Here is a 26,694-nt window from a genome sequence, read left to right as displayed (position 1 = left end):
ACATTCACACTCTTTTGTGACCCTACTTATTTGCCCATTAAATAATCAGTCATAGAACTGTCAGAATTAAATATAGAGTGAAATTAAAATACTGGAGTCACTTGGAGGGTTTAGCAGCTCCACCAGAAAATACTGGGCATGGATTTAAAAGAGGCTGCGTGGGACTTGCTCTTGTCCAAGTTCTTTCTCAAGAAGTATCTGAAATAAGCCTAAATTCAGAGTTAATCAGACTGGCCTGCTTTCTCAGGTGGACTGGAATTCATTGCTCTTTCCCCTGAACTCCCTGATGTCAGTGGCACTTTCCGGAGACGAGGTGGACTTCTCTGCCTACTGAAGAAGCTCAGTTCCCCCCGGGTCCACTCCCTGTCTGAATCCCACACTTGAGGCCAGATGGCAGCCTTCCCAGAACATTCGTGGCCTCCTTTCAGTTTCCGACCTGCTCAGATTGAGTCCCTCTAGACTCTATCTCAGCTGGAAACGTGATCTTCACCCCTTTCCCTAACCTGGATGGTTAACTTCCCTCTTTAGGCCTCAGGTCCTTTAGCTATAAAATGATACAGTTGCCCTTAATTCTAAAGTCTTCTTTCTAAAGCGCTACAATGTGGTGGCTCCTTGAAAATGTTTCTCTTTGCTGGTTTTAATTTTGTAGAGAATTAAAAGCACAGCTACTCTGGGCTTCCCTGGTGGCGCAGTGGTTGAGAGTCCGCCTGCCGATGCAGGGGACACAGGTTTGTGCCCCGGTCCGGGAAGATACCACATGCCGCGGAGCGGCTGGGCCCGTGAGCCATGGCCACTGGGCCTGCGCGTCCGGAGCCTGTGCTCCGCAACGGATAAGGAAAATGTGCTTTTGTAGTTTGATTAACAGGGATGGAAGATGACTTAGTATGTTTTAAGATACTCATGATCCATTCTCGTGAGAGTCGGGGGAAGAAGGGGAAGAGAGTTAATAAATACCAAACGATTATGACAAATTAAGTTCACCAAGATGTAGCTGATTAGTTAACTTGAATAAGCCACACAAATCCAATTCAAGTTTTGCTTTATTTTTCTAAGAAGGGATCCCACTGAACTGAGTCCCATGTTCAGTAACTCCACATTCAATGACTTAGTCTTTAAACACTGTTATGTTGCTGGAAGCAGAAATATTGCCCATCAGTCCTAATTGATGTTTAGCTATCACGCACATTTGAAATAAATTTATTACTTTGACTGATCTCAGTGTAATACATTCCAGAGGGGCAAAGAGCACACGAAAAGTTATGGAGTCTCCATCTTCTACACTAAAGTGTGCAATAGATTACATATTATTTGGCCGTGAAATTCACAAGCCATAGAAACCACGCCATTAGCAATGTATACAGTGGTAAACAGCAGGTAATGAGAATGATATAAAACCAAACAGACTGCGTATGTTGGCACTGCTGCCAATAAAACAATCATTAAATGCATTCATATGCATCTACGCTAGGTAAGCTCTTTAGGGCAATTGCTATGAATTCTACATACCTGTCAGGATACTATATATAGCCCACTTTCTATGCCCTTTATTCAAAGACGCTGAGAAAGGGTTACTCTGGGTAAATCCAGACCTTTTCTCAATATAGAATTTGGTCAACATGCATTCTGAACAGCAAAATTTCACAGTATTTTCCTACACTAATTGCCACCTCAGCAAATGCAGGATTAAGTATAATGGATTATAAGAAGTTACAAAGGAAAGATGGAAGAAAAAAGAAGGAAGGTAGAAAAAAGGTGGGTATGGAGTACTTCAACATTTATGTAAAGAGTGGACCTAAAACTAACCTGAGGTTACCCTGAATTATTAGCATATGCTATAGAAACTTAAATGAAAAAATTAAAAAACCCAGCAAGGGAAACTCAAAGATTCTCTGTTTTTTCACTTTACTGCATATACACGTCCATCTTAATCTATATGCTTATATCCAATAAGAGAGCATTGTTTTGCAAGGCTATTTGGGTTCTATTAGCATGTAAAGGTCGGACAACTCAACTTAAGCAGAGTCAGCTTTCAGGTGAATAATTGCTTCTTTCAGGTTGCGAGCATTTGATTTTTCCAGAAATGTTTCCCAAAACATGAAAACTAAAAGAGTCCTAGGACAGCGTCCTTTAGAAGTTTTATAGTATCAAGGTTTTTGGAGGAAGAGTATCCTTGTCCATTATCAACACAATGATTCCAAGCAGATCAGTTTATGCTGAGAATATTATATAACAGAACCCACTTCACCTCCATTATACTGACAATGATCTTCCTTACTTCAACCTTGTGCTTCTTATAAAGTTGAAAATACTGAGCCAAGAACAGACAGTGACAATACCAGAGACTCAGATGTACCTATAGGTGCCTTCAGACAACATCAGCCACCCAGGCTAAAGTCCTGGTTTAAAACATCCCAACATGAATGAATCTCAAAAACCATATGCTGAGCAAGTGAAACCAGATCAGAAGGGCACCCACTGTATTATTCAACTTACATGAAATTCTAAACTGGGCAAAAGTCATCTCTAAAGATAAAAAACAGATCCGTGGTGGCCTTGGGGTGGGAGATGGGGATACTTTTGCAAAAGCCTAGGAGGAAACTTTCTAGGGTTTTAGAATTGTTATCTATCTTTATGGGGGTGGTAGTTATACAAATGTATACATTAATTAAAAGTCACTGAACTGTTGACTAAAAATGTCTGCATTTTATTGTATGTAAATGATACCTTAATAAGGTTGATTACAAAATGAACCAAAACCAAAACAAAGCAGAAGAAAAACCTCTCAAGACCTCAAAGGAAATACACTGTTTTCTTCCAGGGTACCAGATTGGAAATGAGGCATTGGTCTGTTCTACCCTCAGATTATCCCTAGGATTATCTAGTCTATTTTAAAGCACTAGAGTCCCCTATCAGGAAAACTCACCCCATGTTTAATTACTTGGATTTCTTCTCTGCCTCTTCTCCCAACACAGTGAAGCCATTCACGGAAGAAAAACCATCTTTTTCCAACTTTGCATCACCACATATTCTTTCCAAAGCTATTATTTATGTAATAAAATTTGGCTACACTTTGTAAAAATCTAGCTTTTTGAGGCTTACAAATCTTAACAGTTAACCTATTGCCTCCACTGGAATTTGCAAAAAAAATTATTTTGAAAAGGAATAGCTGAGAATTGACATTTTTGCTTTTTGTGATTTTCTCTTCCCCTAAGAGAGAAGTGAGTAGGAATGAGAAACACATACATAAAGAAAAATAAATTATCTTGCTGCCTTTGCATGGTTATAATTTATAGGAGGCCCTTTTCAACAATAATCTATTATCAGAATCAATAAAATATAATCTCCATGAAGGCCAGGCCAGGATATTTGTCTCTTTTTTAGCAGATTGCAATACAAACCACATTCATGGATATGCTTCTTGATGATCTTTGTAATACTGTAACAGTTGCCCATTTCCTCATGCCTCTTCACCTTAACTTCAACCTGGTTTTTCACCAATGACCTCACGTTTCCTTCTCTGTCACTTGGTTGTGGGCCTCTTTTCCAACTCCAACTCGCATTTCACTCTGGCACGAAAGGAAGACTCACACCTTCCTGGTTTTTAGTGATACTTCAAGGTCATTACCATATTGTGATCACCCTGAAGAATAGCCAGACAATTGTTATTTCAGAGCCATCTGACAGTTTGTAGTTCTAACAATTAACTAAGGACCGCATTTGTCAAAAATATCCTAGTTTAAGATTTTGGTAATACAGCAACAGTAATTCCGAAGTCATTTATGACAATCAGTGTGGGAAGCACCCTCCTTCAGGAAGATCCTTTGCCATACAATACTCTTTCCCTGTCTGGTAATAAGGAAGAATGGCCGTGGAAAGTAACCTTTTGTGGAAAGAAATACTTGGCTTTGAGAAGGCTTGAAGTTCATATCTTTTTCTTGAATTAGATTCCCCATTAATTACTTTATCCACAAAGAGGTAATTATCAGAGTTATGTAAGCAATTAAGGAGATGCTACTCCACATTCTTTCAGCTTGTTGACCTTTCTCACTTTATTTCATGTGGCTATCTGAAACATCAGTGATTTACATGTCTTTTTTTTTTTTAACAGATTTCTGTGTGTGTGTGTCCCCATGATGAAAACATCATTAAAGTAAAATATCATGAATACACTCTTAAGCAGAGTCTAAAGTCCTGGAAAATATGAAAGCACTAATATTCATGGACAGCTCTACACTACACTCTGAAAGTTACTCCAAATTTTGTTGATCTCTCTTTTGTCTAGGAGTTTTTCAAATTTTCTACCATGATCATTTGTTAGTTTTATAATTACATAATAAAGGCATTATATCATACAATCTTCTGTTATCCATTGCACTTTTAAAACCATTCCTTTCCTTGTCCTCAGCAGATATGTCATAGATTATTAGTACACAAGCAAAGACTTTCAACGTAACAGTACTTTATAGTGAGAAGAACTATACTGAACTATCTCTATCCTAAGACAATGCACTAGGAAAGCACTAGGAATTCTTAAGCACTAGGAATACAGAGACGATCAAGGGGCAAGTTCCTTGCCTTCGAGTATACATAATCATTATAGCAAATGCTTAAATAGTGCTTAGTATATAACTCACCACAGCAGTCTTATTATCCTCCTTTTTAATAGGTGAGCAGAGGAAGCCACAGGGAAGTCATAGGGTAAAGCCAGAATTTGAACCTAGGTAGACTAGTACACTCTCCACGGGTTTAACTACTACATTAAAAAATATATATATATATAAGTTATATATATAACTCCAAGTATTCCAAAGTTACAAAACACTTATCTACCAAAACTCAAAAAGGAGCACACAAACTTGCATAGAAAATAAACATGTAAAAGTTCATAAATAAACCACAATATAACCTGCTCCACATAATATACTGACTGCAGTGTCCTTGGCCTCTCCCATCCTTAGGTAGCTGGAAATTACAACAAAATAATACTTTTCACCTTTGGAAGCCACACCATCTCTCATACCCACCAACCAATTACTTCCTTAGAGAGAATAGGAAATTAACCTGAATATCATAAAAAATATGTATATATATATATATATATATAGCATTAGTGATGTAGAATCTTGTTTAAAGACAATAACTTCAATAGCAGAGGGAACGTTACCATTGCAGGCTTCAGATAACCTCTATATTTCTCAGATTTCATGCTAAATCATAAAATGCCATATTGTGTCTGAAGCTATTTTTTCAATAGTCCATTTTCTTAAATGCACTAGCAAAGCAGTAAATACTGAGGAACACTTTGGCTCCCAAATCCTAAAGCCATTCTGATTATGCCTGGGTGATCATGGGGACGTCATCGGAACTACCAGAGGACTGGCTGAAATACCTGTGTTCTGGCCAGCTTACAAATTAGAAATTATACAGAATCCAATTTTATTTTTTGTTATGTAATTCCTATGAGGCTTTTGGTATGTCAATGTAAAGTCCTTTCATGTGTAATCTTTATCCATTAGATAGGGAACAATGCCAATCCCCGTCATAAATACTTTCACAACCTGACACTGAAAATCCACTGTAGGGCATAGGACCTGCAAATAGGATATGAATCACACACATCCACTCGTTCAGATAATCCACAAGTATTCATTTTTAAGTCTACTATATGCCAATAATGTACCGCCCTCTCAGATGCTAGACCATGCTAAATGCTGAAACAGACATACTCAGTTCGGGCCCTCCTGGAAATTATTACCTACAGAAGTGCCTTCATTGTAAACGGTCAGGTCTCAGCCAATGCTATTATCATCAGCAGGTGACCAAATGATACAGCTTGCTTTCTAAATAAGCTCCACACTCCTTGCTTTCAACATTTTTGCTTTCCTTCAAGGCACATAATCCAGTGGTCAGTTTCTCCCAGTTAGTGAGGTTTGGGGAAAATTATCCAGTGAACAATTCCTTGTGGCCTCACTCCTTCCTCATACTCTCCTCTGTGCTCTTGAGCTAAAGAGACCTGGATTACAGTCACTTGCTCTAACCTTATTATTTTAAAATACGGCTGCTCCTGCTTTGAGGATTTCCACTGGACCAACACAGAAGCAAAGCAGCACTGAATCTGAAGCAGGTAAATTTCAAAATGACAGCTCTAAACATATCCACTCTCCTTTTGTTTTCCTCCTATCCCTTTGCTCTGAACACCTCTGCCCTGAGGCTTTGCCATTACCCTTCTCTGATTACTCCTCCAAAAGGGTTTCCAAGAGCGGGGAGTATTTATGGTTTCATTTGCTCCCAAGTCCTTGGTGGAAAAGGATGCTTGCTTCCTGATTCTTACTAATTCTACGCTCATATCATTAACACAAAAATCATCATTTAAAAAAAAAATTTCCTCAGCTTCATACTTCTTCTGGGCCAACACTGAAAGACTATTTTCAAAGAAACAATATCCTCTCTCCTTTGCCCTTCTGAGTTTCACGTTCTTACCTCCAGTCTCATTTTCAACCCTTATTACGGGATGCATCACAAAAACAGAAGAAAGTTCTTTGTGCTTTCCTGTACCAGCTAATTATTCTAATTTGTTCTGTCTCTACCGAACAGAATGCGAAATCAACACAAAGGCTGATTATGCGACCTCTTCCAAGGGAATGGTCTGAGAGTTGTCTATTTACTAATGAAGCTCGGTGTGTATTAAGGGTTGACTGAAGCAATCATCAGGAATTTTCATCCCTTAAATTAGTCTTTTCTACCAGATGCACATCTTTCATTTTGGATAATATAACTTTTAAGTTCAGGATACAACTGGACAAAAGAAAAGAAAAAAAGGTAACCAACACAACATTTGCAGTAATAACACAGTAACAGCTATCATCCTTCCCTGAGGAATTCAGCCTACTTTATGGACACAATTTAGTACAAACTCATAGGAAAGTTAACAAAACCCAAAACCACTTCAAAATAGCGTAGAGAGGTAAAGGTCAGAAATTATTACTGCCAGACCCAGCAGACAATGGCACCTACAGGAAAGAGCACAGGATAGGAAAACCTGGAAGCCTGTGTTCCAGTTTCGGTTATTCCTGTAAGCATTAGTACGATCTGAGTGAACTCAGCCTGCCCTGCTTTTTCCGTTTATAAAAACCTACATCATCCTCTCAGTAGAATGAAATGCCACATCTGAAAAGTTGCAGATCTCTTTAGGAAAGAAACAAAACTCATGCTTTCCAACCAAAATGGAATAATTCAGTCAATGGAGACTTAATAAAACTCTGCCATAAAGCAATTGTTTACTTGAAATCTATCTTTTGTGGTATATTTATTGGGGTAAGGAGTGTAAGCAAATCATAATTAGAGTTACCAGTTATTCCAGAAATCAAGGTCATTGAGTTCAGATTCCAACTTTGACCATGACCCAGGCTTACAGAGATGTAAGATGTCCCAATACCTCATATCCAGCATACATGGGAGAAACAAGGTATGCAGACAGATCCTCTTATAAATATCCCATATGTAGTGGTTTTAATACAGGGTCTCAGATTCATTGCCATTCTTCGCATCCAGATGTGGGCATTTTCCCTTGAATTTAGGCAGGCTTTCCATGGCTTCAAACAATAGAGCAGGGGTCAGTAAATTATGGCTGGTGAGCCAAGTCTAGGCCTCTACCAGCTTTTATAAATGAAGCTTTATTGGAACACAGCCATGTTCCTTAGTATATGTATTGTTTGTGTCTGTTTTCACATCACAGCAGCAGAGCTAAGTAGTTGCAAAAGAGGCTGTATGGCTTGTAAAGCCTAAAATATTGACTGTCTGACACTTTATGGAAAAAGGTCTCCAACGCCTGCAATAGTATATAATGAAAGTGATGCTATGTAACATCTAAGACTAGGTCATAAAAGGTCATGCAGCTTTTGCATGATTCTCGTGGAATGCTTCAACCCTGGACACTCATTCTCTTGGAATACTCTATCTTGAATCCTAACTACCACGTTATGAGAAGTCCAAGCCACCTGGGCAGCCATCTATAGGCACTCCAGTCAACAGTCCTTGTTGGGCCCAGTCTTCAAGGGCCAGACGTGTGAATTAAAATTATCTAGATGATTCCAGCCCCAGCCATCTGAATCTTCATGAGCTGAGATTCCAGACATCAGTCATGGAGTAGAGACAAGCCATCTCCTCTGTGTACTGTTTGAATTGCTGACCCACAAAATCTGGGCACATATTAAAATTTTTGTTTATTTCACCACTAAGTTTGGACTTCTTTATTATGTAGCAATAGATAACTATAGCACTGTGTCTGTACACAGGAGATCTACATTTCACAGAGCACAGATTTTTAGATGTGAACGTTGACTGCTCAATTTCTAAGAAGAACGTATACACACACATAGGTACAAAATGTTTATGCATATGTAAATATTAGACCTATATAAACTAATCTGTATTATCCATAAAATGAGGGGGCCTTGATAATGGCTAACATTATTTTTCGGTACTTATTGTGTTCCAAGAACTGATAAATTCTTGCATTGTATGAATTTTCTCTTTCACCCTCATAGCAACTCCCTGAGAGAAGTAATGTTATCTCTATTTTATAGATGAGAAAACTGAGGCAAAAACAGATAACATGCTCAAGAGTACTCAACAAGTAAATTTTTAGAGTCAAGATTTGAACCCAGGTTCTCAAGTTTTAGATCCCTTACTTATACTTACCAAGCTATATACTGAGGAAGGGGATGAAAGCTGATGCCATTACCTCATGCTCAAGAAGTTAGACAGAAACTTAGCAGGTACGGTTGAAAGAAGACAGGACTTGGAGTCGTAAGTCCAGAGCCTGAGTTATGAGATGAATTCTCCTCTCATCTAGATATAGGTTTGTTTTTAGAAAATGAAGAAGATCACTGCATATTTTGATTGTTAATTTCTGTACTTAATGATTACCAAAGAATGGAATTTTACCAGGGAGCTATTTTGCAATGACATAAATTATTGATTCAAACTCAAACCTTTATTATAAATTATTGATTCAAAATCAAATCTTTATTAAGTCTCCCTTGCATCAGAAGTCTTTCCCACTCTTCATTTCTTTGAAACCCTTTCCTGTCTACTCTTGGCCAAAGCTTGAAGCCTAATTTAACATTTGGAAATAAAATAATGAAATAGTCATAACACAGCAATTCCAATGCCTACTGAAACGGAAGCTCTAAATAATTTTTCAGATAATTTAGGAAATTAAAAATATTTACATCATAGATGCAAAGACAGAAGTTACTTGTGTAATAAATGGTGAGACAAAAAGTTTCTGGTCAAGTAGATTTGTTTAAATATGATCACTAATCTGAGTTCTACCCCTGTGCTAAAACCCAGTGACAGGTTGCGTACAGCTTCTAAAGGGATAGTTCAGTGCATTGGGTCAAATTCATGCCATAAAATGTGGTATTAGTAGTAGTACTAGAAGACAGAGTGACTGTCTTCTTTGGGACATAGATGAAGACCCCAAGATAGACAATATGAAGGACAAATTATGTAGAAAAGATATTATCTCAGTCCTTGGAACATGTCATCCAGGATAGAACAAGAAGTAGATTTATTATCAAGTACATGAAGCCAGAGACAGTAAGCAATGAGTGGTAGTTGGTTAAAATAGACAGGTTTTAGAAGTAGAGGCACGGATGTAGAAAACAAACTTAGGGTTACCAGGGGATTGTGGCGGGGAGGCTAAATTGGGAGATTGGGACTGAAATATACACACTACTATACATAAAATAGATAACTAATAAGAACCTGCTCTTCTTATTAGCACAGGGAACTCCATTCAGTACTCTGTAATGGGCTATTTGGAAAAGACTCTAAAAAAAAAATAAAAGTGGGGCTTCCCTGGTGGCACAGTGGTTGAGAGTCTGCCTGCTGATGCAGGGGACACGGGTTCGTGCCCCGGTCCGCGAAGATCCCACATACCGCGGAGTGGCTGGGCCCGTGAGCCATGGCCGCTGAGCCTGCGCGTCTGGAGCCTGTGCTCCACAACAGGAGAGGCCACAACAGTGAGAGGCCCGCGTACCGAAAAAAGAAGAAAAAAAAAAAAAGTGGATATATGTATATGTATAACTGATTCACTTTGCTGTACACCTGAAACTAACACAACACTGTAAATCAACTATACTCCAATAAAAATTTACCAAAAAAATAGGTTTTAAGAACCATAGTCAGGGAGCAGTGTGGATTGGAAAGACCTGGCAAGAAATATTTCTTCATCCTCAGACAGTGCTCCCCAAGCTGGCTATTCCTAGGGTGAGCATTTAAGAGATCTTTGACCTAAGGAGGACATGAGATTAACAATCTATCCCAATGTGCATGAATTATTCTACTCGGTGCTATCAGAAATCAGATGGCATCCTAGAGCAGGGATCAGCAGATCTTTTTTGTAAAGGGTCAGATAGTAAATATTTTGGATTTTCTGTACCATACGTCTCCATTGCAACTGCCCATCTGCTGCTGTAGCACAGAAACAGCCATGCACAATACGTTAATGAATGGATGCGGCTGTGTTCAAGCCAAACGTTATGTACAAAACCAGGAGTCAAGCGAGATCTGATCAGTGGGCCAGAGTGTGCGGACGCCAGTTCTGGGTCAGTGTTCACAGCTGAATGAGTCATGAGGCCTTAAGTTCCAGTTCTCATCGTACTACTTTCTACCTGGGTGAACTTGGGTTCATCCTTTTATTTATATGGGCCACTGTATTAGTCAAGGTTCTCCAGAAAAACAGAACCAACAGCACGTGTATACAATGTGCCCATATATACTGACAGATATAGATCTAGATATCAATATTGATACCTAGATCTATATCCATATCTATATAAAGATAGAGAAAGAGAGAGAGATTTTAAACAATTGGTTCACACAATAATAGAGGCTTGGTAAATTCAAAATCTGCAGGTTAGGCTTCTAGAGACTCTCGGAAGAGTCGCAGTTCAATTTCTGTAAGTCTTCTGGCAGAATTCCTTTTTGCGACAGGGAGGTCAGTCTTTATTAAGAGCTTCACCTGATTGGATGAGGCCCATGCATATTATGGAGGATAATCTGCTTTACTCAAAGTCCACCACAAATTTAATTATGAATTTCATCCAAAAACACCATCACAGGGACTACCCTGGTGGCACAGTGGTTAAGAATCCGCCTGCCAATGCAGGGGACACGGGTTTGAGCCCTGGTCTGGGAAGATCTCACATGCCGTGGAGCAACTAAGCCCATGCACCACAGCTACTGAGCCCGTGCACCTAGAGCCCATGCTCTGCAACAAGAGAAGCCACCGCAATGAGAAGCCCGCACACCACAACAAAGAGTAGCCCTCGCTTGCTGCAAATAGAGAAAGCCCACGTGCAGGAATGAAGACCACATGCAGCCAAAAATTATAAATAAATAAAACATAAAAATTAAAAAAAACACAAAAACACCATCACAGAAATATCCAGAATAATATTTGACCAAATAACTGGGCATGGTGGCCCAGACAAATTGACATGGAAAATTCACCACCTAAGCCATAGTTTTGTCACCTGTTACTGAGAAATATGACTTATCTGAACTATTTTGATACCTAGAACATACCTTCTAGAGGTAACGCCTTCAGTATTTTACATGGTAGGCAGTAGAGGGAATGAGCCCATTTGCCCAGTCAGATGACACCTAAAGGATAAAATTCTGTCTTCTCTCTCCAACCCACAAGGATGAATGCCAAAAATACATCACTTATATCTGCTTTAGCTAACATAGGATAGGTCTGGAACAGACCTATGCTCCCAGTAAGTCTCATGAAATGCTTTTTCATTAAGGGGAGACTTTACATGCTAAGATTAGAAGCAAAAGAGGGTGGTGGATGAAAAACTGCCCAAGGATATAAGCTCATGCAAGGAAGCAGGAGAGAGAATGGGTATCCGAAGATGTGCGCTCTGAGCCAACACTAATTCCACAGCATCAGGTTATAATTCAGGGAGCCCAACCGCTGGGGTTTTTTTCCCCTTCTTCTTTTCCCCCAAAGAGGGACAAGCATACTGACAAAGGAAGAGCATCAGTCACCACAGATAAATTGCTTTTTAGAGGTGATCTCGCAAATGATTTGGCTCAGTGTAGACTATGATTTGGCTCCCCAAACCATAAGCTAGAGCATTTCATTCCAGGTCCCTCTTCAAATATCCATGATAGGTAAAACTCTGGCATCAAGTAGGTCTTGAAATCTCCCCAGGTGATTATAATATGCAACCAGGGCTGAGAATCTGGAGATGTAGAGCAAATTTAAATTGAACTTTAGTTAAACAGTAAAACAAGCTCTGACTCTACTGGCTGGAGCTAGACAAGGGATATGGATTTAGTGGGATGAGAAGATAAAGGACACCAGGGAGTAAATCAAATGCTTTACACCTGTGCTTAGCTAATTGTTACTCAGATAATTCAGACAATCTTACAGCACCTGAACCCTGAAATTCCTTAGTTCTATTTAAGAAAAAGGAACTCTTCAAGTAACTGAACTCTGAGAATCATGCAAATCATAAAGAAAAAGAAGAAATCTTATTTTTTGAATTAGTTGATTTCATATATACTGTTTCACTTTCATGATATTAACTAGTTATCTTTCTTTCCATTTTATGTTTGAGGAAAGTAAGGCTTTAAAAATCTCAGTAATTTTCTCAAGGTCACTTGTTAAGGGTGTGGTAGGCAGCATAATGGCTCCTAAAAATGCCCTCACCCTAATCCCTAGAACCTAATAATATGTTACCTTACATGGTAAAGAGGACTTTGCAGATATGACTGAAGTTATAGGCCTTGAGATAGAAAGATTATCCTGGATTACCTCATGGAACAAATCTAATTGAATGAGTCCTTAAAAGCAGAAAACCATTCCCAACTGTAGAAAGAGAAAGAGAGAGATGTCCTAATAGAAGCAGAATCAGAGAGATGCAACATTTTGGGGTTTGTAGGTGGAGAAAGGGGACTCTGAGTCAAGGACTACAAGTGACCGCTGGAAGCGGATAAAGTCCAGGGAACAGAAACACCCCTAAGAGCCTCCAGAAAAGAATGTAGCTCTGCCAACACTTTTTTTTCTTTTTTAACCATCTTTATTGGAGTATAATTGCTTTACAATGGTGTGTTAGTTTCTGCTTCATAACAAAGTGAATCAGCTATACATATACATATATCCCCATATCTCCTCCCTCTTGCATCTGCCTACCACCCTCCCTTCCCTATCCCACACATCTAGGTGGACACAAAGCACAGAGCTGATCTCCCTGTGCTTTGTGGCTGCTTCCCACTAGCTAGCTCTTTTACATTTGGTAGTGTATATATGTCCATGCCACTCTCTCACTTCATCCCAGATTACCCTTCCCCGTCCCTGTGTCCTCAAGTCCACTCTCTATGTCTGCGTCTTTATTCCTGCCCTGCCCCTAGGTTCTTCATAACCATTTTTTCTTTTTTTAAAATTCCATATATATGTGTTAGCATATGGTATTTGTTTTTCTCTTTCTGACTTACTTCACTCTGTATGACAGTCTCTAGGTCAATCCACCTCACTACAAATAACACAATTTCATTTCTTTTTATGGCTGAGTAATATTCCATTGTATATATGTGCCACATCTTTATCCATTCATCTGTCGATCCTGCAAACACTTTTACTTTACTCAATTGAGACCAAAGTCAGACTTGTAAGGTAATAAATTTACGTTGTTTTGAGTCACTAAATTTGGGATAATTTGTATGAAAGCAATTAAAAAAAATACAGAGGTCCTACAAGAGCCAGGCTATATATTTATACTTAAGTATTTCTGAAATGAATTTAACCTTGTGATTGACAGCAGCAGCAGCAGCTTCCAAGGGATCCCACCACACACCTGAGGCAAAAGGAGCCTAATACAAAGCAGTGACAGCAGCAGGTCACTGGCCCACACTTGGGGTAGAGGGGGACTTGATCTACTGTAGCAGCAGCATAGCCTGAATGGGAACCCATCCTCCTGTGGCACTAGTCCCATCAACATTAGTCTAATCTGCTAGCATCTGCTGTGCCAACAGGCCCAACATATACAAACCCGCCAACTCAGTAGCATTAAGTGAGCCAGGCTCAGTGTTTCCTGAAACTCATATCCAGTTGCACTGGAAATCCAAGATATCACCTACTGTTATGAAAACATAAACAATAACAGAAGACTGGGAACTTCAGAAAGAAAAGGGGAACAATGGAATGGGTGAAAACAAATGGGGTAAATATAAGAGACTATGATTAGCCTCATGAGTTTCTTAAATTCTATATGATGGTCAAAGCAAAAATGATGACACCGTCTGATGGGGTTCTCAATGTAGAGAAAGGAAATACTACAGAAAATCATACTTTAAAACTGGGGAATATTAAGAGACCTAAATGGAAGTAAAATTTTGAAACTACACTTGAAGTAATAAAACAGTGATTCCAGTAGGCTATGATAAGTTACATATGTATACTGTAATGCCAAAAGCAACCACTAAGAAAACTATACAAACAGTATACACAAATGATTATAAATGAATTAAATTAAAATGGACTTATTAAAAAATGTTTAAGTAACCCACAAGAAGGCAAAATAAGAGAAACACAGGATTGAGAAACTAAGGTAAAAGACAAAACAAAAAATAACATGGTAGACCAAATCTTTGACATGGCAATAATTACGTTAACGGTAAATGATCTAAATAACCAAGTCAAAGACAGAGATTGGAAGAGTAGATTAAAAAATCGCAAGCATGATCCAACTATATACTGTCTATAAGAAGCTTACTTTAAACATCATGATATAGGTAGTTCAAAGTAAAAGGATGAAAATGATATATCATGTGAACATTAATCAGAAAAAGCAGGAATGGCTATATTACTATCAGATAAAGTAGACTTCAGAGCAAAGGAAATTATTAGGGGCAAAGAGGGTCATTACATAAAGATAACAGGAATAATCCACCTAGATGACCTAGTGATACTAAATGTGTGCGCACCAAACAACAGAACTTCAAAATACATGAAGCAAACACTGAAAAAGGTAAAAGGAGAAAGTTTTAAATCCACAATTATTATTTGAGACTTCAACACAGCAATTTATACAACTACCAGAGAGAAAAATCAGCAAGGATATGGAAGAACTGAAAACATCATCAATCAACAGGATATAACTGACATTTAAAGAACACACTCAGTAAGAGCAGAATACATATTCAAGTGTCCATGGAACATTCACTCATATACCATATACTGGGCGATAAGAAAACATTAGCAGATTTAAAAGAATTAAAATCATAGAGAGTATGTTCTCTAGCCATAATGGAATCAGACTAGAAATCAATAAGAGAAAGACAACAGGAAAATCTTCAATCACATGAAAACTAAACATCACAATTCCAAATAACTCATGGGTAAAAAAGACAGCATCAAGGAAAAATTTTTAAATGCATAGAATAAAAGAAAATGGAGATATAACAGATCAAAGTTTGCGGAATGAAGTGAAAGCAATGCTGAAAGGGAAGTTTATAGCACTAAATTGGGAAAGAAAATATTTCAAAGCAATAATCTAATTTTCTATATTAAAATAGTAAAAAAGGAAGAGGAAAAAACACTAAACAAGCAGAAAGAAGGAAATAATAAAGATGAAACAGAAATCCATGAAACTGAAAACAGGAAAATAGGGGGGGAAATCAATGAAACAAAAGGCTGGTTCTTTGAAATAAACAATCTAACCAATAAAGATCTAGAAAGACTGATAAAGATAAACAGAGAGATGGCACAAATCACAGATATCAGAAATGCAACCAGGGATACCATGACATATCCTGCAGGTTAATGAGGGACAAGTTACTATGAACAAGTCTACACTATAAATTCAAAAATGTAGATGAAATGGGCCAATGTTTCTACACCCAAAACTACCAAAACTCAGCCAAGATGAAATAGATAATCTCAATTTTCCTGTAACCATTAGAAACACTGGTTTTTCATTTAAAAACTCCCAAAAGAAATATTCAGGCTTAGATGTTTCACTTTTACCCAAGACTTAAAGAATTAACACCAATTTTACATGATTTGATAAGAAATACAAGTAGAGGGAACAGTTTCTAATTAATTTTATGAAGCCAGTATTACCTTGATACCAAAACCAGACAGGGATAGTATAGAAAGAAGAAACCTACAGACCAATATTTTTTATGAAATTGGCTGAAAAACCCTCAGCCAAATATTAGCAAATTAAATCCAGAAATGTATGAAAAGAATAATATACCATGACCAAGTGGGATTTATTCCAGTTATGCAAAGTTGGTTAAATATTTGAAAATTAAACAGTGTAATCCACCATATCCAATAGATTAAGGGGGAAAAGTCATGTGATCCTATCCATTAATGCAGAGAAAGCATCTGACAAAATCCAATCCCATTCATGATTTTAAAAAAAGAAGAAAAAAAACTCCAAGCAAACTAGGAATAGAAAAGGAACATACTGAAACTCATAAAGATGATCTACAAACAACCTATACCGACATGATATTTAACTGTGAAAGACTGGATGCTTTCTCTGTAAGATCAGAAACAAGGCACCGATATCTGCTCTCACCACTTTTATTAAATATATCACTGGAGGTTCTAGTAAGAAAATAAAGCAAAAATAAATAAATACATAAATTTAAAAGTTAAATTTTTAAAAAGTTTATTTAAAAGATAAAAGGACTATTCCTTCTACGTTGCATAGGAAGGAACATGTCCTACTGAATGTTGAATAGTAATATATCCTATTATACTGAATAAGGAAAAGTAAAACTGTCTGTATCTGAAGATGAGATGATAATCTAAATGGAGAAAATACCAAGGAATCCACAAAAAGCTTGAGAAATAATATTAGTTTGTAAATGATTTAGAGTACAAGATCACCACAATTTTATCAAATTATATATTAATAACAAATGTGTAGAAGCTTAAATAAAAATATGTGATGCCATTTACAACTGACCTAAATAAATACTTAAATATAAGCCCAATAAGACATTTATAGGACCTCTAGACTGAAAATTACAAAATGCTGATGAAGAAAAATTTTTAAGTCCCAAACAAATAGGGAGACATACCTTGTTCATGGATTAGAAAACACAACATGATAAAGATGTCAATTCTCCCCAAGTTAAGAGGCTTATTAACACAATTACTCTTAAAATGCCCTCAAGGTTTTTGTGGATCTAGACAAGCTTATTCTAAGATTTATATGGTAAGAAGAGGCTGAAGAATAGCTAAAACAACTTGCAAAGGAAGAAGAAAATGGAGGAATTAATCTACCAATTTCAAGATTTTGCAGTAATGATGGAGTGTAGATACATAGATCAATGGAATGGAATAGAGAACCCAGAAATAGACTGACATAAATACATATAACTTGTTTTTGACAGCAGTGCAAAAGCTATCAAGGAAGAATAGACTTTTCAAAAAATGGTACTGAAACAGTTGGACATCCCTCGACAAAAACAAACAAACAAAAAATGAACCTTAACCTCCACACCTTACACAAAAATTAAATCAAAGTGGATCATAATCTTAAATGTAAAAGCAGGACATTTTTAGAAAAAAAAATAGGAGAAAATGTTTGGCATCTAGAACTAGGGGAATAATTCTTAGACTTGACACCAAAAGTATGATCAATAAAGGCAAAAGCTGATAAATTGGATCTCATCAAAATGAGTTAAAAATGCTTCATAGAAGATCCTTTTAAGTGGATGAAAACTCAAATTACACAGTAGGAAAACATATTTGAAAATCCCATATGAGACAAATGACTTGCATCTATAATATACAAAGAACTCTCCAAACAACTTAAAAAAATCCAACTAGAAAATAGGCAGAAGACAGGAACAGACATTTCATGGAAGAGAATATACACATGGCAAAGGAGCACGTGAAAAGATGCTCAGCATCATTAGCCATTAGGGAAATGCAAACTAAGACCATAATGAGATGTCAGAGAATAACTAAAATTAAAGTATAGTGACAACATCAAATGCTGGCGAGTACATAGAAAAATTATATCACATCACTGGTGGGAAAATAAAATGGTTTAGCCACTCTGATCAACAGCTTGACAGTCTCTTTTAATCCTAAAAGTTGATTCACCCTACAATGCAGTAATTGTACTCTTGAGCATTTATCCAAAAGAAACAAAAACTTAATTAAGTTCCCACAGAAACTTACACATAAATGTTCATAGCAGTTTTATTTATAATAGCCAAAAACTGGCAACTACCCAAATGTCTTTCAGTGGATGAATGTTGAAACAAATTGTGATAAAATCTTATGATAGAATACTACCGAGCAACAAAAAGGAGCAAATTATTAATATATGCAAAAATTGAAATGAACTTCAAGGGAATGATGCCGAGGGAAAAATTCTGAAAAGCCGATCTCCGAAGATTAAGTAATTCATGATTATGTTTACATATTATTCTTAAAATAACAAAACCGTGGAGATGGAGAACAGATTAGAAGTTGCCAAGGGTTAGAGATGGGGGTAGAAGGTACAGCGGGGGAACTCTGTGAGGTTTTTGTGGTTCCAGTGCAAATAATACAGCAATCTTGGTTTTAATCCCTAAAGATTTCTAAAAGCAATTCCTAATAAGAGGTGTCCAGATATTTAGCAATGGCAGATTAGAGGTATAGCTCCCCAACATAACAACTTCAAAAGAGAACATACTAATTCAATGCATATGTTAATTTCAAAAAGGCCAGTCACAATACTTAAATGGTATATATCTTAACATATTATTCTAAGTACCCAGCTATACCAGATGGACTAGCAAGATTTTCTGTACATTCAACCTTATTTAAGACAGTAAATCTTATAGTAAGACAGTTAAAAAAAGAAAAAGAAAAAAAAACAAACCTCAACTACAGTTGGATATTCTCATAGGAAGATGAGGTGAAAATATGCAGCAGTGGTTCAAAAGCTTAAGCAGTGGCACCTAAATTTGGTTGTGCATTAGAATCATCTGAAGCACTTTTTAAAAACCCTCACACTGACGGTTGGTCATCGTAGACCAATAAAATCATTTTAAATCTCCTCAGACGATGCCAATGTCTAGCCAGAACTGAGAACCAGCGGACTAAGCAGAAGGGGATGTTTCTACAAAGATCTCTTAACAGTAAGTCCTTTCACCCAATCAGATTTACCTCCCCGCAAAGGGCTAAAGAACGCTAGATGTTGTCCATACTTGCTTAGCTTTAATTAGCACTTGTGACTTGCCCAAAACCTAGATCATGTTTTCCCTAAATTTCATGTTATTCCCTACGTTTTTCAAACCCAGGGCTAAGGGGTTTGCCAGGATGAGATTTAAAGTGCTCACACAGGGGAAGTCCCTGGCAAACCAGGACAGCGGTCCCTCTACATTGAAATGTAAAGCATCCTAAATAACCCTGCCACTGCTCCCAGATCTTAGTCTGTGCCAACCAGTGGAGGAAAGGCATTCTCCATTACTACCACGGCAAATGCTGCTGTACTTGCCTTGGCTGGTCCCTATCTTTTCCAGGCACCACTCCCCTTCACCTGCTGGTGGACGCTTTGGCCAGCTGACAATGCAGATATTTTCAAACTTTAAGGTGAATGAAAATCATCTGGAGGGCCTGTTATAACAGAGATCACTGAGCCCCACCAGAGTTGCTGATTCCATAGGGCTGGGACAGGGCCCTAAAACTTGAATATCTGACACATTATCAGGGGACGCTGGTAAAACTGGTCAGGTTGTTACCGAATGCAGGTTCGTGTGTCTGAAGCACAGAGAGGCCAAACAAACCTAAAGGTTGGAGTCTGGAGCAGAGAAAGATTTATTGCAGGATCGAGCAAGGAGAGGGGGTGGCCCGAGTTCCAAAACACCCTGAAATCTCCAAAGGATTTCAGGAAAGCATTTTTAAAGGCCAGGTGAGGGAGGGACGTCCCAGGGAATGTGATCAGCTCGTGCACAATCCTCTGATCGGTTGATGTGGAGGCCACAGGGCAGGTAACATTATCCATCCTTAGGTGCCAGAAGGTCTGGGGGCTACGTGCTCATGATCATCAAGGAGTTAATTTCTTCCACTGGGCGGTGGTTTTTAGCATCTGAAAACTCAAGAAATATGCCTGAGATACTATTATCTGAGTACTTCAGAGAGGAACTACAGCAGAGGATATGGGGGATGCGTCTGTCCTAGGAAGGCCCCATAGGGTACTGCTTGGTTACAAGGTGACCATACTTTGAGAACCACTGCTCTAGTGGCCTGGAATGTTCAGAAAGTAATGGAAGAATCCCTTCCCAGGTCTAGATTCTAGTATCGCCAGCTATTTTGGTGGGGGGAAGGGTAAGTTTTGTCCTTGTTTGGACTTCTTGTTCATTTATATCAAAGCCTATTTGAGGCAGTGCGCTTGGCAGTCCTGCAGTTCTGTCTTTTGCTTCAACAGTGTTTGGAATGAACAGACCCAGGGACGCTCCTTGCTCCAGCCCCCGACCACCCTCCAACCTTTCTTCCTGTCGCAACCTTTGGAATCAGCCACTCAGCTATCCTCAGCCTCCAGGACAGGCCAACACCGTTTTTTGAGCTTAGCTCCTTATCACTGATCAACCACGAGTTCCCAGGTGCGTCAGAATTATTCCATCGAGGTGGAGGCCGCCGTCCACCGCCTGTTCAACATGCATCTGGGGACACTTACCTCTCTCTGAGCTTCTATTTTGACAGCAACAATGGGACTCTGGACAGTGTGGGCCACATTTTTCGCCAACTGGCTGAGGAGAAGTGTGAGGGCGCCCAGCATCTCTTGAAAATGCAAAACCAATGCTGTGGCCGCGCCCTCTTCCAGGATGCGCGGAAGCCTTCTCAAGATGAGTGGGGTAAAACCCAGGACGCTGTGGAAGCCGCCATTCTTAGGGAGAAGAGCCTGCACCAGGCACTATCAGATCTGCGCGCCCTGGGTTCCGCCCGCGCAGACTCCCACCTCTGTGACTTCCTGGAGAGCCGCTTCCTGGAGGAGCAGGTGAAACTCATCAAGAAGATGGGCGACCACCTGACCAACCTCCTTAGGCTGGCTGGTCCGCAGGCTGTGCTGGGCGAGTATCTCTTTGAAAGGCTCACCCTCGAGCACGAACAGGAGTCTCTGAAGTCCAGCGGCCTCTGAGGAGCCCCTCTGGCATCAGAGCTTCTGCCTGAAGCCCTGCTCTGCAGCTACTAGGCAGCTTTGTAACCGCCCTGGAGCCCTCTCCCAAGCCTTGGACCAAATGGAAACAATAACGCTTTTTGCAGAAGGAAAAAAAAAAGCCTATTTGAAACACAAACAGAATAAAGAGGAAAAAAAGAAATATATATATATATATCTATATGTGTATATATATATATTCATGTTTTTTTCTTTTTTAAAAATTTACTTTACTGAAGTATAGTTGATATACAATGTTGTGTTAGTTTATGCTGTACAACAAAGTGATTCAGTTATACGTATATATAATTTTTCATATTCTTTTCCATTATGGTTAATTACAGGACATTGACTATAGTTCCCTGTACTATGCAGTAGGACCTTGTTGTTTATCCATCATATATATAATAGGTTACCTCTGCTAATCCCAAACTCCTAATCCATCTCTCCCCCACCTCCCCCTTCCCCTCGGGAACAAGTTTGTGTGCTATGTCTGTGAGTCTGTTTGTTTCATGGATAAGTTCATTTGTATCATATTCTGGATTCCACATATAAGTGATATCATATGGTATTTGTCTTTCTCCTTCTCCATTTAGTATAATAGTCTCTAGGTCCAGCCATGTTGCTGCAAATGGCATTATTTCATTCTTTTTTATAGCTGAGTAGTATTCCATTTTATATATATCACATCTTCTTTATCCATTCATCTGTGAGTGGACATTTAGGTTGTTTTCATGTCTTGGCTATTATAAATAGTGCTGCTGTGAACATAGGGGTGCATGTATGTTTTCGAATTATAGTTTTGTCCACATATATGCCCAGGAGTAAGATTGCTGGATCATATGGTAGCTCTATTTTTAGCTTTTTGAGGAACTGCCATAGTGTTTTCCATAGTGGTTGCACCAATTTACATCCCCACCAACAGTGTAGAAGTAAGTCAGAAAGAGAGAGACAAATACCGTATGCTAACACATATATATAGAATTTGAGAAAAAAAATGTCATGAAGAACCTAGGGGTAAAACAGGAATAAAGACACAGACTTACTAGAGAACGGACTTGAGGATATGGGGAGGGGGAAGGGTAAACTGTGACAAAGCGTGAGAGAGGCATGGACATATATTCATGTTCTTTTAACATATGAATTGCCCCACTTTATCTGTGTGAAATAAGTTGTTCCCGTTATTGGGCTGCTTCTCAAGCTTTGCTGCTCATTTGAATGACCTAAAGAGCTTTTAAGAAAAACATTGGTGTCTGGGTCCCAGCCCCAGAGATTTTGATTCAGTAGGTCTAGGGAGGAGCCTGGGCACAGGGAGGGCTCAGAGTTCCCCAGGTGATTCTAATGTGCAGCAACTTTGGGAACCACCTCTTGGCTTCAATCCAGCTAGTGAGCAGATATTAAATCTAAGACACATGGGCTAGTGCGTGAGCTCTAGGAAGATTCGTGCCAGGGAAAATGATCGATAGTTGTGTTACTTCTCTGAAATGGATTGAAATTTCCAATTAGCATGAACAGGGGAGGGTGAATGGGTGAATGCAATAAGGTGTATCGTTTACGTATTGCCCTATGTGTATGGCTAGAAGCTTTTGCAACTGAGGTCTGCCCTACTTTTCATGCTAATGGTAATGCTTGTCCTCCTAATGCAGCTGTAAACTTTATAAGCCCATAGGTAGACAGCATCACAAAATATTTACCCCTCCCCACTGGCCCACTCTCAAGCTTCTCTCCCCTTCCCCAATACACAAATGTACATCAATGCTCTTGAGACCAATATCAACATATTGACCTTCAATTCTTCTACTTTGCAGCTTCCCTCTTATCAGGAGATGTCAGCATTTAGTGCAAGGACAAGTGCTTGCCTCTTGGTGAGTAATGTAGGCAATGCCTCCAAGAGACAAATAGCCCTTAGGGAGGGGGAAAAAGTCTTTCAAAAAGGTTGATGCCCAGAGGAGGCATTTTCAGTCATCTCAGCTTAGAGGTCAAATATCCAAAATTAAAAAGGTTAAAAAAAAGAAAAAGAAGAAAGCGAGGAAGAAAAGAAGGAAACAATTTTCTTATCTCATAGTAATAAGGCAGTTTTCCTTAAAAAAAAAAAAGACTTAAGCCATAAATTCTCTTTCCTAATCAAAATGTGCTTTTCCGTCTTTAGACTATTCCTCTTATATCCTGTATTATTCATGACGTTTAATTCTTGAAATAGCACATGGCTGAAAACAGAAGCTAACCTCTTGTCCACTATGAATTAAATCTTCTTTTCCTAGGACCTGTCTACAATGTACAATTTGGGGTTTGCCAACATAATTATTTTCTCTGAAATAAGTTACAGCATTTTGCCTTTTCAATATATAGTTATACAATATATTCTTAACACAGCATAGTTAATATAGTCAATATAGTAAATACAACTATAACACACGTGATATGATGCCACTTTGGTGATTTTCTTCATCCATGTAATTCTGAAATTTGACAGTATAGTTTTCATATTCTAATGAGCTGAGTATTACCTTTGCAAGGATAGAAAAATAAAATAAATTCATAATATTCTTGTGTGGTTTGCCCCTGGGGTGGATTACCATAATGGGGGGATATTTGAGCCTTTCCCCAAGTCATTAAAAAACCTCCAGCGAGCAGCCAGCCCCTTGTCCTCTCCAGGGAGTGGGGGAAAGGATCTTTAATCATAATAATCCTGGGGGGAGAAATCTCAGAAATAAGACATCTGCTTCTGTGCCTTGCTGTTTTGCAGAATAGCAATGATTGCTTTAGCAGCTTCTATTGCCATGTGTGTACAATAAGCAAATGAACATAAAATTGAATGAACGCATAAAAGAAGGATAAACCCACCCAGCTTAACAAATCCACTCTCTCACCTGCTGTGCCCTGAAACATGAAAGAAAGAATCATGGGATCATAAGGATTAATAAAATAACAGTCTCTGTTAACAATATTGACAGAAGGTATAGGAAAATTTGTCTGATGTGGGACCAACAGCTTAACTGCTTAATCCTTTTTTTTTTTTAAGGGCAACTCATTCATTTATTGTTTAAAGATTGCAAGACAACTTCTGAATTTCTGTAGCACAATTTAAATGTTTTACTTTTTTGATAAATCAGAGTATAATAGAAAAAACAATTAGTTTCCAGTAATATCTATATCTCTATTCAGAATTAAGTCTTCCACAGACATGTAACCTGGAAACAAAAGCCTGTTACAATAAGCAAAGCTTCAACAGAGCTGCTACTTTTCGGGCCAGGGAAAGGTTCATCCCTATAGGAGGAGGATGTGCTATGTAAAATGGCTGCAAGGTCGCAGTCTTGAGGGCGCTGGAAGTCTATTATCCTATCCCACATTAAGTAGTTTGGTGAACTTCAAACGTCCGTTCATCTGCAACCAAGCTGGCAAACTTTAACTGATATTTCAAGCAGGTAAAAAATAAATTAAAAGAAATCCTTACACTGATGTTCCTTGATTCACAGTTAAATGGTTCATTAACATGTAATTCTGGCTAAGAATTACTTTTGAGACTCCTTGCTCAGATTTTGGTTAACAGTACAAATCTTTGAGAAATTCAAGTTCTTATTAATCAATAATTTGTCAGCTAGGCTACATTCAGGCATCAGCTGCAACTACAGAATAGGTGCACTGCCTCAGCGCTTTGGAAAGACATAATCTAGAACACTACTAGCAGACAAAATATCTGTTACTAGACAGCACAGGTGCAGTACAGCAAGACAAAAACATATATTCATGTGTGCCGCGGACCAGCCGGAGAAAGAGGATCTCACCGCCCAGGGTCAGAAGGGAAGGGGTAAGGAACTGAAGTGGCACCGACGAATGGGGTCAGAAGGACGAAGACAACTGATGGTTGCAAGGCAAATTTTATTGCGCTACAGTTGCAGATTATCTAGACTAGAAAAAGGAAGGTTGCCAGATGGTGGTTTACATTATCTACAGACTGTCTCGGCTCAAGGTTAACTTCCCTGGGAGGAAACCCATAAACCCAGAAGCATCAAAAATAACCTGCATGTGCAGGGGGGAGACAGCTTTGCTTGTCTCATTTTACATTCTTTCTGATCTCTGGGCCCTGGTGATTTATCTCCCATGGAATGGAACAAGGAGGGGAACAAGTAGGGACAGTCCCTTCGAGCAGCGGCGGCATGCCTAGCATGTCCTTACCTGCTCTCAAGGCTGACTGCTTCCCACAGGTCCCCCATTTTTATTTTTTAACTTTTGCTGCAAAATAATTCCATGAAGTTTAGTGCCGAGAGTAGTGTACTGTTGCATGAGGATACGAAACAGACATGAGAAGATTATTATCAATAATAGGCAAATTATGGCCAGGGTAATAAATCCTGACAACCTTCCAGTAATCCAAGACTGAGGGTTTAACCACTTTAAATGATCCAGTAAAGTTTGAATTACATCTTCTGGCGAAACATCATCAAGATGTGTATTTTGTATATCCTGAATTTCAGCATTTAATTTCTTAAGATCAAGACTAATATTATTATCTGACCAAACACTCAGCAGATGCATTTTTACTTTTTCCCATTCCCAAATACAGTCACTGTACTTTTAAGGAGTAACACACATCCATGTATACTTTGCATGACAAGCTAGACGCATCCTCAATTTTAATGCTGCCATCTGATCTCCAATCCCCAAAATTGCGTTTTTAAATTCATCTAACTTGTTATTAATCCGTAAATATATGTGACTTTGTAAAGATAAAGCAAGACTGCTATGTTGAGATAACTGATTAGCAAAGTGAGCATGATGAATACTCTGTGAAAGAGCAAGACCGGCAGTAGCCACAGTAGCAGACACAGCAGCTGAGGCAAGTAAGCTTACTATTAGCCACCCAAGAAAACGTCTCCTTCTCTGCAAGGCTTTAGAGAGTTCCATCCATGCCTGTACTCCAGTATCTTCTTACCAAGGTTCTCTCAGATGTACAGGCACCATAACATACATGGGTTGCTTTAGTATAAGCACAGATTGCGTTCCTGCAGAAGGGAACATACAACTGCTAAAAATACAATTAACACAGCTAATATTATATGCTCCTTTGGAAGAATTACCAATGTTAATAGAACCACACAAACGTGTATATGGAGGAGCAACACAAGTTATAACAGGTGTATTGGAATAAGTTAGAGCTAGTTTCCATATATCCCAGTTCTTTTGAAATGTGATAAACCTATCTATGATGGGAAAAGAAGAGATAAGAATTGACACCTTGGTATAATCTATAGTACACCATATTTGGTTATTATTCCAAGATGCATTGCAATGTTCAAAATTGGATCCAGGAAAGTTAACGGTCATAAAGGGAGGCAATTGATTTTTTGATTTTCTGTTAAGCATAGTAACCTTATGTTCAGCTATAAGTATCCCTTGTCCTCCAAGTAAACGCTTCATACAGAAATAATTTCCTGAATCTTCACCTGTAACCTTGGCTATAGTAATAGCGGAATCCCTAAGTGGTGAGGCGTATGAGATTTGA

General features: G+C 38.6%; 1 pseudogene; it reads left to right on the top strand.

Moving 5' to 3' along the window:
- Positions 1–20,005: 20,005 nt before the first annotated feature.
- On the top strand, positions 20,006–23,735 carry LOC125961676 (ferritin light chain-like; annotated as a pseudogene).
- Positions 23,736–26,694: the final 2,959 nt, after the last annotated feature.

The sequence above is a fragment of the Orcinus orca genome, chromosome 17 (assembly GCF_937001465.1).
Source record: "Orcinus orca chromosome 17, mOrcOrc1.1, whole genome shotgun sequence".
In the NCBI taxonomy this organism is placed as follows: Eukaryota; Metazoa; Chordata; class Mammalia; order Artiodactyla; family Delphinidae; genus Orcinus; species Orcinus orca.
This window is presented reverse-complemented; position numbering and strand designations above follow the sequence as displayed.